The sequence below is a fragment of the Mesoplodon densirostris genome, chromosome 8, assembly GCF_025265405.1.
Source record: "Mesoplodon densirostris isolate mMesDen1 chromosome 8, mMesDen1 primary haplotype, whole genome shotgun sequence".
Classification (NCBI taxonomy): Eukaryota; Metazoa; Chordata; class Mammalia; order Artiodactyla; family Ziphiidae; genus Mesoplodon; species Mesoplodon densirostris.
Genome location: NC_082668.1, coordinates 105,751,978 through 105,768,228, shown reverse-complemented (window position 1 = coordinate 105,768,228; position 16,251 = coordinate 105,751,978).

Genomic DNA, 16,251 nt, shown 5'->3' with positions numbered 1-16,251 from the left:
ATAAACGAGTTGGATTCACGTTTTATTTTAGAAGGTTTCTTTCAAGACCTGATCTAACAAGACGTGTCCTTCAGAGAAAATCTAAAATTTATATCTGGGGGAAAAAACGCATTCTCACATGCTTATCATGATCTCCCTTACACACACACACACACACACACACACACACACACACATCGCAATATTTTGACAAATGGTATGAAGACAGGAGGAACAAGAACATTTAAGCCAATAATCAGAGACTCGGTTTGCTTAGCAAAGTCAATGCTATTGAGAGGCATAGATAATGAGATAATATTTTGTAAAATAGTTACTGAATTTTCTAAGGTGTAGTAAATTTAATAAATAATTGTAATTATTATTACTTTACTAGGATTATTCATTAATGACCTTTTTTTGTTTATTGTCTTGAGGAAATGCAATTGCTACTTTGGAGTTCTACATGGAATACAGGCTATAATGGTTAGGGCACTTTACGGCATTGTGTAAGGGCAAGTGCAAATTGAAAATAGGAAGCTTATTTCTACCTGTTGAAAATAAGAGGAAAGACTGCTCTCCCCCCTCTACCTTTTTTTTTCAGAATTTCCTTCTCCAGTCTTTTCAAATGTATGCAAATCTTTTTAATGGGTCAAATAAGTTTCTTGCCAATCTCAAAACTCAAGAATGTTTCTTCAAAGACCTGAGAGCCATATCTTTGAAATGTAGTCATCAAAGAAAGTATTGCTCTATTTCCCAGTTTCCTGGGAGGAGATGAGCCTAATTTCGGGTGTCAGCTGACTTCAAATTTTAAAAACTACCTCATTTATTGAATGGGTTTTATCCACTTAGTTATTAAGAGTGAGATTTGTTTCTCTCTTTGAAAACTCTTTAGCAGATTGCTTATCCACAAAATGTGCCTTACCACAGTATGGTTTAGTGCTTATTCAATAATAAAAATATTTTGTCTTCTACCTTTGTAGAGGTTTTCTAGATTGGGAGAAGATTTTGTTTTGAATTGTATTTTCCCCCCCAAAATTGAATGCTCTTTCTTCTCCTGAGGGTCTGTCTTACACCCCCAAAATTCCAAGATGTCACAACATCTTGGGACAGGACAAAATCTTCATTGACCATTTTCTCCCCTTGAATACTTTGGAAATAATGTGAATAATGGATTCTGAGTAGGGCTATACAGAATCCATTTTAACAATATAGTCTTTGACTCTAGAAATTTCTTTCCAAAAGCTCTTCAAGAAAGTGCTAGCATTTTTACATTTTCCATAAGTATAGAAGAAAAAATTTGTAATAGACACTTGTTAAAATGGTAAGACAGATTTTGTTCAAGCCACTGTAATAGGGGAGAGAGACTTAAGCATATAAATAAGCTCAATTCTAAATATAGAAAAAACAGCTAACAAGTAGAGCCAACAAGCAAAGTGAGGGGGTAAGCAGATGGAAATTTACTACAAGGAAATTGGATAGAAATCAAGAGAAGGGAGTTCCTTGCTAAATGGGCCTAAAAGCATTCTTGCTAAAGGCAAGCCAAGACTGGGCTGAGGACAGATCTGGTTGTAAAGAGGACTTAGAGGAGTCTGACTAAAATTTGGTCAAGTAAGGAACCCTTGTCCTAAGTTTCTACCAATGATTACCTTAATTACTACTTAACATTTTGGCTGAAACGGGCAGAAATGGAAAGTAGAGAGAGAATCACATTAGGGTCTGGGAGAAAAAATTGCTGTAGAAGTTACCAAAATCAAACTATAAGAACTTTAAAGTTATATGTTACCTGATTAGAGTATATAGATATGATAAAGATGGCTAAAAGTAAGAAAACATTTACCTTAGTAAATCCCTTGGGAATATTCTTTAAATATCTATTATAGCTGAGTCTTAGTATATAATATTTTAGTTTTTTAAATAAACAAGCAAAAAAACATAATCAGCACTTTGGGTTCAGTAAACATTACAAACTTGCCATATGAAGCAAGGCCTCATGCTAGGAATTTACAGCTCAACATGTTAGATGAATCTATAAATTTATTATATCAATAACATAATGGAATATACAGGCATACCTTGGGGTTATGTCTGGTTTGGTTCAAGACTACTGCAATAAGGCAAATATCATATTGAGTCACAATTTTTTTTGGTTTTCCAGTGCATATGAAAGTTATGATTATATTATATTATATTAAGTGTGAAATGGCAGTATGTCTAAAAATACAGTGTGTGTACCTTAATTCAAAATACTTTATCGCTAAAAAATGTTAAATATCATCTAAGCCTTCAACATGTCATAATCTTTTTGCTTGTGGAGGATTCAATATATTGAGAGAATTACCAAAATGTGATATAGAGACATGAAGTAAGCAAATGTTGTTGGAAAAATGGTGCCAATAGGCTTGCTGATGCACAAACCTTTAATTTGTAAAAAAACACAATAAAACAAGGTATTACTGTAATAAAAATATGTATGCTTGTTTTAAAATTCAGGGAATTGCAACCCAGAGAAGATAGGTAATATGTCCAACATAGCCGTACTAATTATTTGACTAAATTCCATTATTTTTCCTCCAAATAATTGTAAAACATAGTTTATGCAATGAATATTGAATTAGGTCCTGCGGAGGGATGGAAAAAGTAAAAAATCAGAATTATCTTCAGGAACTTCTTAGAAAAACAAACGAACTAATAAACAACAGGAAAATAGCCCTATGAAAACTGAAAACAGAAATCCATAGACAAAGGTGTAAGCATGCCTGTGCACAACCTTCATCTATACATCAGTATAATTTAATTGACCTTACAAATTTGTGACCTTAAGTTAAGTGAACAACTTGTGTAAAATACACTTTTTTTTTTTTGCATCTGTTCTCCAATATGCATGTGCTTTGAATATATGTGGCTGGTGAGTATTTTGATAAAGGAATGGAGAATTTCATTTATACCTGTTAATTTTACAGCAAGAAGTACTTAACTTAAATTGGCACCTTTATTTTGATCCATTTGCTCCACTGTATTGTCTTTGTTCTATTTTCAAAGATCAGTTGTGTATAGTTAAGTGAGTCTATTTCTGGGCTTTTTATTTTGGTTCATTGATTTATTTGTCTATTCTTTTTGCAATGACAACCTGTCTTGACTACTTTAGCTTCATACTAAATTAAGACAGATAATGTCAGTCCTCCAAATTTATTCTTCTCCTTCAATGTTGTGTTGGCTATTCTGGGTCTTTGAAAATCCATATAAACTTTATGTACATTTTGTTGATTTCCACAAAATAACTTCCTGGGATTTTGGTTGGACTTACATTGAATCTATAGGTCAAATTGGAAAGAACTGACATCTTAACTATATTGAGGCTTCCTATAATTGAACATGGAATATCTCTCAATTTATTTATTTATTTTTAATTTTGTTCATCATTTTGGAATTTTTCTTGTATACACTTTTATATGTTGTTAGATTTATACCTACATATTTCATCTCTTCAGTTACTAATATAAATAATATTGTATTTTCAATTTCAAATTCCCATGTGTTTACTGCTGGTATATAGAAAAGTGATTGACTTTTGTATACTAATCTCATAAACTGCACTATTGATATTATCATGTATTAATTACAGACTTTTTGTTCTTTCAGTTTTTCTACATTGATAAACATATAACCTACAAAGAAATATGGTTTTATTTCTTTTTTCCAAATCTGTATACATTTTATTTTCTTGTCATATTACATTAGCTAGGACTTCACGTATGATATCGAAAAGCCATAGGGAGAGGGGACATCCTTGCTTTGTACGTAATCTTACTGGGAAAGCTCCCAGTTTCACACCGTCAAGTAGGATGTTAGCTCTAGGTTTTTTCATCCATAATCTTTATCAAGTTGAGAAAGTTTCCCTTTTTCCTAGTTTACTAAAAGATTTTGTCACAAATGGGTGTTGGATTTTGTCAAATGCTTTTGCTGCATCTATTGATATGATCCTGTGATTTTTCTTCTTTAGGAAGTTGATGTGATAGATTACTGTAGTTGATTTTTTTTTAAATTTTAAATGAGCCTTGCATACCTAGGTTATATCACTTGATTGGGGTTTATAATTTTTTAATACACTGACTCAGCTTGCTAACTCTTTATTGAGGATGTTTGCATTTATGCTCATGAGGGATATTAGTCTGCAGTTTTATTTTCTTGCGATGTTTTTGTTTGGTTTTAGTGTTATGGTAATGCTTTCCCCACCCCCGACTCCCGAATGTTCTTGTGAATTTATCAGAAAATCTCTGCATTTTTTCAAAACAACTATTTAATGTATTGTTTTTTAAATTTCTACTTAAAAATGAGTACATTCTTGTGACCTGATCTGAGAAGTTAAAAGGTTTTATTTAGTTTCATAAAGAATTGTTTTAATTCAATTAATTCAATAAGCATTTATTCTCACCATTCCTGACACTATTAAATGTAAAAGGAGAAATAAATGAAAAAAAAAGTTTTAAATTATCAAGGATTTTACATGGAAAGAGAAATGATTATAGTGCAAGTATAAAGAATGAAGGGAGAGGGAGATCAAGATGCCAGAGTAGGAGGATCCTGAGCTCACTTCCCCCAATGAACACATACATGTGGACAATTGTGTTTCAATTCTCACTGAAACAAACTAGAGATTGACAGAAGGTTCTACAACTAAAGCTGTAAAGAAAGTTTCACACAGAGTTGAGTAGGAAGGGTAGAGAAATAATCAAGGCAGAACCTGCACTCATGGAGGGGGACAAAGAAAAGGAGGGGTTTATCACAAGATTGAGGATGATCCCTGGTGAATGAAACATTCAAGCTACATATTAGGCAACCCAGATCTGGTGTCCAACACCAGGAAAACAAGTCCCCTTAGCTTGTTTGAAAACCAGTGGGACTCACAGTAGGACTTATAAGAAACCTAGACTCCACTTGTAAAGAGCATGTACATGCTTGCTTACTCCCAGGTACAAGGCAGTGGAAACAGAATGTAAACTGCCTGGGTTTGTGGCTGGTTTCTCATGAAAACCCCAGCAAACTCCCAGCCCACACCAGGCTTCTGCTCCAGCCCTCCTTGCTCCAGTATACTCTGAACTGGGAATGGTACTGGTACAACTTAGAGTGTGCACATTTAGTAAGAAGAGCGCTGACTTGGACCTGACCCTGCTGCTGGACTGGGTGAGGGTAGCCATTGCCAGTGGGCATGTGGAAGTGTCAGATTGGGAGCTGCCTAGGGCTCTGACTGGCTTGATGTGACTGTCTCAGTGTACACTCAGCCTGCACCAGGTGCCTGTTTAGCCCTTCTTGCTATGGCTCTGCTCTCCACTGAGACAGATGTGCCATTGCCAAGGGAATGCAGACACTAAGAGGCAATGGAACCAGCTTGGACTTGACCCTCAGAGATTTGCTCCAGGACCTTGAGCCCTGCCCCAACCCCTGATAGGGTCGTGACTGTTGTGGAACATAGGAAAAACCCTGGCTCACACGTGACTTTGTCTCTAGCTCCACCATCTCAAACCCTACGACTCACCAAGGTGGTAGCTGCCAGCACACTCCAGGGGAAGATGCAGGCTGTGCTCACTTCAGATCTAGCTCTCCCACGAAAGACACTGGGCACAAAGACTGCACAGGGATTCTCCCACAAAAATACCCCTTCAAGACTGGGAAAGGTAACTGTTTCATCTAATTTCATAGAGACATAGAGTTTCAAAAAATGAGAAGACAGAGGAATATGTTTCAAATGAAAGAACAAGAAAAAAACCCTAAAATGATAGAGATAAATAATTTACCAGTTAGAGTTCAAAGCATTAGTAATAAGAACGATAACTGAACTTGGGAAAAAAATAGATGACCACAGTGAAAATTTTAATAGAAAACTAGAAAATATAAAAAAAAGAACAAGTCAAAGCTGAATAATACAATAACAGAAATGAAAATACTCTAGAAGGAATTAAGAGCAGACTAGGTGATACAGAAGAATGCATAAGTAATATGGAATAATGGAAATTACTCAAACAGAACAGCAAAAAGAAAAACAAATTTTTTAATGTTGAGGATAATTTAAGGGACTGCTGGGACAACATAGCATATATGAATTCACATTATAGGATTCTCAGAATGAGAAAAGAGAGAAAAAAGTGTAGAAAATAATTTTGATATAATTATGACTGAAAAATTCCTGAAGTGGAGGAAGGAAACAGATTTCCAGGTACAGGAATCACAGAGAGTCCCAAATAAGATGAAACAAGAGATGCACATTAAGACATATCACAATGCAAATGACAAAAGTTTAAGAGAGAATTTTAATGACAGCATGAGAGAAACAAAGAGTCACAAGCAAAGAAACCCCCATGAGGCTATCAGTGAATTTTCCTGCAGAAACTTTGCAGGCCAGAAGAGAGTGGCATGATATATTTAAAGTGCTGAAAAGGAAAACCTACAACCTAGGATACTCTACCCTACAAGGATATCATTCAGAATTGAAGGAGAGTTAAAGACCTTCTCAGACAAGCAAAAACTAAGAGAACATCAATACTAAACCAACCTTACAAGAAATGTTAATGAGTCTTCTCTAAGTGGAAAAGAAGAGGCTACAACAAGAAGTAAGAATTTACAGGAAATTAAAAAATCCCACTAGTAAAGGCAAATGTATAGCAAAAGCAGTGGATCAACCACTTTAACAAGCTAGCACAGAGATTAAAAGACAAAAGTTGTAAAATCAGCCATAACTAAAATAAATAGTTAAGGGATATGATGAAGATATAAGTAATGACATCAAAACCACAAAACATGGGGGAGGGGAGTAAAAAATGTAGATCTAAAATGTGTGTGAATCTAAATGGCTTTTAATTTAAAACAAGTAGATATAGGTCAACATATATAAACCCCATGATAACCACAAATCAAAAACCTAAAATAGTTACACAAAAACTAGAGAAAAAAGAACAGGATCATAACACTAAAGAAAACCATCAAACAACAGTGAAAAGATAGAAGAAACAAACAATAGAAGAAAAGATAACTACAAAAACAACCAGAAAACAAGTAACAAATTTGCAATAAGTATATACCAATCAATAATTACTTTAGATTTCAATGGACTAAATGCTCTGATAGCAAGACATAGGGTGGCTGTTTGGATAAAAACCAAACCAAAACAAAACAAAACCTCAGAAAACAGACCGTTTAATATGCTGCCTGCAAGAGAATCACTTCAGGGCTAAGGATACCCAAAGACTAAAAGTGAGGGGATGGAAAGATATATCCCATGCAAAAGAAAATAAAAAGAAACCTAGAGCAGAAACACATATCAGACAAAGCAAATTTCAAACAAAGTTCATAACAAAAGACAAAGAAAGGTTTTATATAATGACAAAGGGATTAATATAAGAAAAAGATATAAGATTTGTTAACATACATACATCAATATAGGAACACCTGAATACGTAAAGTGATTATTAACAGACATAAAGTGTAAAATTGACAATAATACAATAGTATTAGGGAATTTTAACACCCTAAATACATCAACAAACAGATCATACAGACAGTGAATCAATCAGCAAACAGTGGTCTTGAATGACACATTAGACCAGTCAGACTTAATATATATCTATAGGACATTCCAACCAAAACTGGTAGAATACACTTTATTTTCAAATGCACATGGAACGTTCTCCAGGAGAGATCACATGCTAGGCCACAAAACAAGTCTCAACACATTTAAGAATTATATTAAGAATTTTTTCTCACCATAACTTTTGAAACTAAAAATTAATTACAGGAAAGAAAAGTGGAAAACACAAACATGTGAAGACTAAACAGCATGCTACAACAAATGTATGGGTCAGTAAAAAATAAAAGAAGAAATGAGAAAATACCTCAAGACAAGTGGAAGTAAAATCAAAATTTTCCAAAATATATAGGACAAAGCAAAAGCAATTCCAAGAAGGAATTTTTTTAGCAGTGAAGTCCTACCTCAATAAACAAAAAACAGCTCACACTATAGAATATTACACAACCATAAAAAGAATGAATTTTTTCCATTTGTGACAACATGGATGAACCTGGAAGGATTATGTTAAGTGAAATAAATCAGACAGAGAAAGACAAATACTGTATGTTTTCACTTACATATGGAATATAAAAATAAAACAAGCAAATGAAAGTAACAAATTAGTCACAGACTCACAGATATAGAGAACAAACTAGTCATTACCAGTAGGGATAGGGATGGGGAGAGGGACAAGATAGAGGTAGAAGACTAAGAGGTACAAATTACTATGTGTAAAATAAATACACTATAAGGATATATTATACAACACTGGGAACATAGTCGATATTTTATAATAATTTTAAATGGGATATATTAGGTAAAATATTGACTCACTGTGTTGTATACCTGAAACTAATATAATATTGCAAATTAAATGTACTTTAATTTAAAAAAGAAGAATAAAGGCAAAAGGGCCATGAGAAAGATGGTAGTCAGCCTCCAAGGTGGTTGTCAGTATCCCTGCATCTTGGACTTTACAACGTTATGCTGGGAAGTGAAGTCCATTTCTTCAGATGACTGCATCCCTAGTTGACACATATACAGAAATGTAAAGAGATACCTTATGCCTGAACCCCTAAGCCAAGCCACCAGAAGATTCTGGATGCTCAGAATCTATGTGAATTAATGAATGCTTGTTTTAAGCTGCTAAATTTGGGGGTTATTTGTTATGTAATAACTGATAAATAATACAGACAAGTAAGTAAAATAAAATCCAGAGATGGATGAGATTGCTTCCTGTATGGGCAGGTTAATAAAATGGAGCACACTTCATTCAGCCTCCTTGACCTTCTCTGAGTTCCAAAGGGCAGATTCAAACAGTTGCTAATCAAGGAAGGGAGGGGATGCAGAGACAAGGGAGGAGCAGTCAAATGGTGGTGCAGCCTTGGGGCAGGGTTCTGATTTCTCCTCAAGGGATATGCATAACAATATCTTTGAGCTCTTCTGCAGAACTGGGACCCCCACTGTAGTGGAGATGGTAACTTCAGGCTGAGCAAAAGATTCCTGGAGCACCGCCCTGTTACCTCACCACTAACCAATCAGAAGAAAGTCACATATCTTGCAGCCCTCACCCTAAATTTTGCCTTCCTTTTCTAGGCCCAGTGATGACCATCCCATTAGGCCTCCTGTTTGGCCCCTGTTTGTTTCATCTCTAACAGGGTCATGATGGTGGTAAGCTCTAGAAATGGTTTTATAGAATAGTTTGAGTTTGGATAATAGCTTGTTAGTGATGAACTAACTAAGAGGTGGGGAAAGTGGGTTTAAAGGTACAAAAGCAAAAGAAATATATTCATGAGTATGTAACAGTGCTCCAACTACCTGGATTCTGGGTAATTGGAAGGGGCCAAAGGAAAAAATTTATTAGAGATAGATGATGAAATGCATCCATTTATCTATTGTCCAATTTAGGAACTAGACTTTTGTTTGATAGTCAGGGAGTAAATATATTGAGTATATTCTATTCTTAAGCAAGACATTCACAAAATTAAGCTGTGCTTTAGAAACATTCACAGGGCAGTGGTGATTTACAGAGAGCCTTCAACCTATGCCCAGGTAAGTTCTAAAAGCTAGATATGAGAGACCTTTCTCACTGATGAGAAGCTCATAATTTAGTAAGAGGTTTGGCAAATAAAACACAAACAGGTTATATATGCTCTAATAGAGGAATACAAGAGCCAAGAAAATTTGTGTCCTGATGAGTGTTTTGTGGGTATCTTGAAGAAATAAATGAATGAAGAATAAACAAAATTAAATGGTCCAAAGGAAAAAGTGAGAAAGTATAGATATCATTTGCATATGCTCGAAAGGAGTCAAGTTTTTATACATGTATATCATTCAATTTTATAACAGTGCTCAGCAACTGATATTTTTCAATGTCAATTCTCAGGTGAGAAAAATAGTTCAAGTACTTTAGTCACACAGCTGGGAAGAGATTGATCTGGGATTTGAATCAAGATCTATCTAATAATACTTTTCTTATACTTTACACTCTGATGCCAGAAGGCTGTGTTTGTCAGTAGTCAATATAATTGGAAGTCAAGTTTGCCAAGCAAGACTGAATCAGATAAAACTTTTTTTTTTTTTTTTTTTTTTTGCTTTCTAACTGGGAGCTAGATTGTCTCTCTTGGGGCTGATAATCCTACACAATTAAACTAATGTCATATGATCAGTTTGGTAGAAATTCATTACCTCAGTTGAGGGATGGATCCACCAGATTTGTGACTTAGAATCGATCAAATAGTTGGTCTGAAAGTCTTTTATAAACACTACCTAAAATAAGCACATTACAAAAATTTCTTTTACATTGTGGAATCACATAAGTTAATGTGGGAAAGAGAATATTGACTTGTAAAATGTTAAGGTTGAGGTAATTAAAATAATTTATTGAATGGAAGTGGTCTCCATTAGACATGAACAGACTCTGAAGTTTTTGCCTAAGTCTTTGGCTCCAAATGAAGTGTAACAACAATATAGCCTAGATTAATCAAAAGATTAGATAATCAAAATATAAGTTCTATTGTTTTATTAATAAAAAATTGATTTTTATATATTTTATTATTATTCTGGGTATCTTTACTTTTTTCCATAATAAAAAAGTAAGTAAACAATAAAAAAGGAAAAGCACTATTAATATGCTCTATTCCCCAAGAAATTTATACTTCTAAATATGTTGTTTAGGTATTTCATATAACTTATTTTCCTTACTCCTGAGGCACAGGTATTCTATTTTTGGGAAAACACATAACTATTTGGTGCCCATCAATGTGGTAACCCATGGACTTTACTTCCTCTCATTAGCACTCCCTACATCATTTTCACATTTCACTAGATCTCTTTCTTTTTTATATCAGAAGGTATAGTGCTCCCAGATTTTCTTGGGGTTTATTGAGAGATTCTGACCTGGTACCTGAATTATGCATCAGGGAACTTTCATAATGAGGCAAAAGAGGTATTTTCAAAGTTCTCACTCTGAAACTTATATCTTCATTATCACCTTCTAACTGAAGGTGGTCTTCAATTTGAAGTGTGTAGGATGGCATGATGGCCAAAAACAGCCTCAGAGGATCCTCTGCCCACAGAAGGCTTACAACTTACTTATCAGAAATTACTTATTTTAAACCTTTATCTATACTCTTTTAAGTGCAAAACTCTTTTCTAATACTACAGAAGATTAGAATCTGAGAAGCAAATATGCTGTTGACCTCCCCTAAGAGAAGGGCAAAGGCTTGTATACCAAGGGTTTATGCCCATTTCTGAAGGTCACTGGGAAAATCAATGATCACACACTGTTGTATGGTAAACACTAGCTTTGCCTTCATAGTCTTATCAAATCAAATCCTGGGAAAATGGAAACTGTACAAAGTACAAAGTCAGCCTGAAACTGTAACTATCTCATTAACTTCTGACCCAGAAAACTTCCCAAATTGTTAACCACTGATAATGAAAATAGTACTCTATTCTGTACTATTTCTCTTACACACACACACTCACACACACACACATACACACACACTTTCTAGAGACCAGAACTGTGTCTTGAAGATAAAGTATGGAAATATATCTTATTCCCTAATTTTAAGAATTTTCAAATTACTAATAGTGTCACTACTGTTAGGAAAATATAAATTACAGACATTCCTTGAAACCATACTTTAATAAATGAAAAAATATTTCTGGATTATTAAATGATTGTAAAACATTATTTGAATATCCTTCTGTTAATAATCTCCTAATAATAAATAATAACAACAATAAACTTTAGTATTGAGCATTTATTTTGAGCCATGCACTTTGTAAAAGGGAAATCCCCCCAAAGTCCACACTCAGATCATAAATTATTAAAGTCATAAATGTATAAAATTTATGATTTTCTCAGTAGAAACGTAGTCTTACACAGATGAGCTGATACCCTGCAGTTAATTTCATGGAATACATTTAACCTGATTGAATGACTGAATTCACCACTTACATTAATCAAAATTGATTTCCATTGAAATGGTTGAACCCATACCCTTGTGCAGTGACACTGCCAAAAACACCTTCATTAACTTGTTCTCACCATATAAATTCTATCTACCACCTAATTTACTCTTCACTTCAACCCATGAGGTAAAAAGTAATATTCCGTGTGTGTGTTTGTGTGTCTGTCTGAGATAAACTTAGAGAAGTAATGTAATTCATGTGTAACAGTCTCTCCTTCCATTAAACTACAGTGATGATTCTTTCAAAGTCTCTGATAAGTTTTCTCATTCAAGTCAAGATCATTCACGTGTGTGGTAGGCAGCATCGTGGTAGGATTGTCAGCTCTAACCAAACCAGGAAGGAGTAAGACACTATATGTGACTGCACACACAATTTGTATTCTATTCATACTCATCCATTCATTCAGTAACTCTTTCATTCTTTTGATGGATATAGACAGAGTGTCTTCTACACGTCAGACAGTTTTAGCTTCTGGGATTACAATGATGTGTAAGATATGAACCCTTTTCTCAGGTTGATTAAAGTTGAGTGAGTAAAATAGACAAACATGCATATTAATTAAAGTGGTAACCAAAACCCCATGATAATGTTAAGCCCATGTTCAAGAGTTAAATCCCCCAAATTGATGAAATCTCCTCAAGAGCTCTCTTCATGATGAGATCAATCTACTGAAGGCTTCTAGATGCAGAAATCACATATGTGTTAGCCAACACGTAAGAGAGAACATATATCACATGCCTCCTATAAATTCTTGTGGTATATCTGACTGTAATTAGAGGTGAGCAAAAGGGGACAATATTGTCAGAATTTAATTGAGACATATTACTCTGTAGTATAGGTAGTGGATCAGAATGTGGAAATACTGGTATCATGAAAACTAATAGGATTTGAGGTGATTTGCTTTGGAAATGATGGTGAGCTGAACTAAGGTAGTAGTCATGTGAATAAGAGAAGAAGAACCTACGAAAATAGGGGATATGATGATATATATATATACATCTGTGGTGATTTGAGTAAAGGACCAGGCAAGGTTGCATTTTAGGTTTTCAGAACTCATGATGATGAATAAAAGAATGAAGGAAGAATGTATATATGTTGAAGGGTGAGTGGGAGGAAGGTAACAAAGAGTTCATTTTTTACACAATTGAGCCTGAATTGTCAATGAAATATTTAAGAGGAGGTATTAAGTCACTAATTGGAGATTCAGGTCATGAGCTCAGGGGAAGTCTGTGAGTGCCACTAACTTGTAGATAGCTGTGAAAATCACTAGAGTAGTTGGACTCATCTAAGAAGAGTGTCTGTAGGAGTAGTTTTAATTTTATTTTAATGAATACTAAGAAGTAACCCAGATAAAAGTATACACATGTTTTGAAAAATGTCCTTGGTAAAGACTTCAGAGATCAAGTGAAAATGAGGAAGGGGATTTCTTCTACTATTTATCAAAACGGTATGATATTAGTAAACAATTTCATTGGTGCAATTATATCAAAAATCAAATACAGAGAATTGAAGGGCAGTTGGAGATTAGGGTATGTTTTACATATTTTACGGGATCTGTCTGGCTTTCTTGGTCAAATCCAAAGCCACCTCTTTCTTTCATCACCTCAAAAGTTTCTGACACAAAACTCAACATGAAAAGAGACATTGCTTGTGGTACAAGAGTAGCTACTGGAATTTTAAATCTTGATTCCTAACTCCACACTTTACTAACTTATCAATTAGTCCTTTTGAGTTTCACATTCTTTTCAGCAGAGAATCAAATATAATAATAAATGTCTCACAGGGCCGTCGTGAAGAAGAAATGAAGTAATATATGGGAACACACTTATAAGCTCCAAAGAGCTCTAAAAAGCACGAATATATGACATTATCAGTAACATGGATGCTACCCTTTAACACTAAATTTGTTTTTGTTTTGCTTTGTTTTTAAATCTCTTTGTTATAGTTCTTTGTTTTCTGTTATTGCAATGGAGGTATAAAGGTTAATATTTTATTTACATTTTAGGTCCTAATTTCTAAGCAGATCCCCACATGATAAAAAAATGCCATAATCCCAGGTAGTATTAATGATACCACAAGCTGTTACTGAAGTTATACTATTCAGTGAACAGATAAAATGGATCTGATGCCTCCTTCTGGGACTTTCCCAAATTGTTCTCAAGACTCAAACTTCCCCAAGTTAGGTACAGTTTTCTGTGGCTGGGAAGGTGGTAAGCCTCAATGATAAGGGCAGCATTCAAATTCAGGAGCATTTATGCAGTCAGCATTGCCATTCTCCAACATATCTGGGGCTGGAGTGCTTGGTAGCTTCCATTCAGCTGTCACCTGTACATCATTGACAGGTGTCTACTTTCTTCTCTTTGTTAATTACATTGATTCATTAGTTCAGGCCTCTGGTTTCCCACATGTGTATGAGTACAAATATCTTTTCAAAAGTCTCTTTATTAATAAAATACAGTACTCAACCCTACAAAACCCAATGCTTCCTTTTATAACACACATTTAAAACCATGATGTAATTATAATATTATTTACCTTAGTACATATAATTTTAAATGACAAATCAATACAATTCCCTATCTTTAGCAGGAAGCAGATAAAATAATATACATTCAATATGCAAATACTTATGTACAACTACACTAGAAGACATAATAAAGAGATCAAATACCAAGATTTCATTGTCTTGAATTGGTGACTCAGTCATGGATAAGACTTCCTAAAGTAGTGGACATCTCTTGGTAAAGTTATGAATAAAACAATGTATTTTCTTCCTGCAATTTACCAAGTGTGTATTCCTGAAAGTTTTAAGCTAATTATCAAAAACATTTTTGAGTAAATATGTAATATAAAGTTAGGTCCTAGGTTCAAATAATTATAAACTGGTTTTCATGAATGTGAATTTCTACTGACATAGAAAAGTTGTGCATGTAGAAAAGATTCACTGAAACTTTTAAAGATTCACTGAAAAAAAAATTTATTTTCCTGTCTGGGAGCAGAGTTAGACTCATTCCATAGCCTATTTTGCAGCCTAGCCAAAGGAATAAAGCAGAAATTAGGTGTGCTAATTTTATTTGTCTTTAAACAAAAAACCTTCTGTCTTTTGTGTCAGTTATGTTTCCTACAGGAAATAAATAATATGCTTGCGTTCAGTAATTTAAGGAGAGTTTAATAATATCATTATAAAAGTGAAGGAAGAAGGACTTCCCTGGTGGTGCAGTGGTTAAGAATCCACCTGTCAATGCAGGGGACATGGATTCGTCCACTAAGCCTGTGCACCACAACTACTGAGCCTGTGCTCTAGAGCCCACGAGCCACAATTACTGAAGCCTGTGCTCTGCAACTGCAACAAGAGAAGACACTGCAATGAGAAGCCTGCACACCACAACAGAGTAGCCCCAGCTCACGGCAACTAGAGAAATTTCGTGCATGGCAACAAAGACTCAATGCAACCAAAAATAAATAAATGAAATAAATAAATTTAAAAAATAATTAGATTCTTTAAAAAGAAAAGTGAAGGCAGAATATAAGAGGGCATAAAGAATAATGCAGCTCCCAGGGGTGGTAGCAGGGAGGTCTTTGGACTCTATAAGCCTGGAAGGGGATGAGGAGGGTACAGATACCAGATAAATGAAGAGAGAGAGAGCTGTGTAGAGGGGGTTGCCTGCCAAGAGTTAGAACTTGGATTGTGGACACACTCTGCTAACAGCAGTGCCACTGGGACTGGAAGAAAATATCTAATCTCTCTCTCTTTTTCCCCTCTCATTGATTACTCATGTTCCTCATGGGTTAAGCCAAATTGAATTCCAGTGATCAAGGAGGCCCTTTGGTGCAGACCAACCTCTTGGGGCATAGAGAAGCTTGGAGAAAGACAAAGAGGAGCAAAGGAAAGATACCCAACAAGTAGTACTTCCAAACCCTCTTTCCATTTTCGCCATCTAGCTGGAGTCAGTAATAATTGCTGTAGGGTAGTGGTTATAAAATTGTTCCTGGGACAGTAGCCCTGTCACTTGGGGAAATTGTTAGAAATATAAATTCTCCAATCCCACCATAGAGCTACATTATCAGAAACTCTAGAGGTGAAACCCAGAATTCAGTGTTTTACCAAGCACTCCACCTGACCACAATGCAGGTTAAAGTTTGAGAACCACTGCTGTAGGAAGGTCGGAGCCACATATTGACAGGGGTCTGGGAGAAGGAAAATCATCTATCAAAGAGCCTCCTTCTCAGAC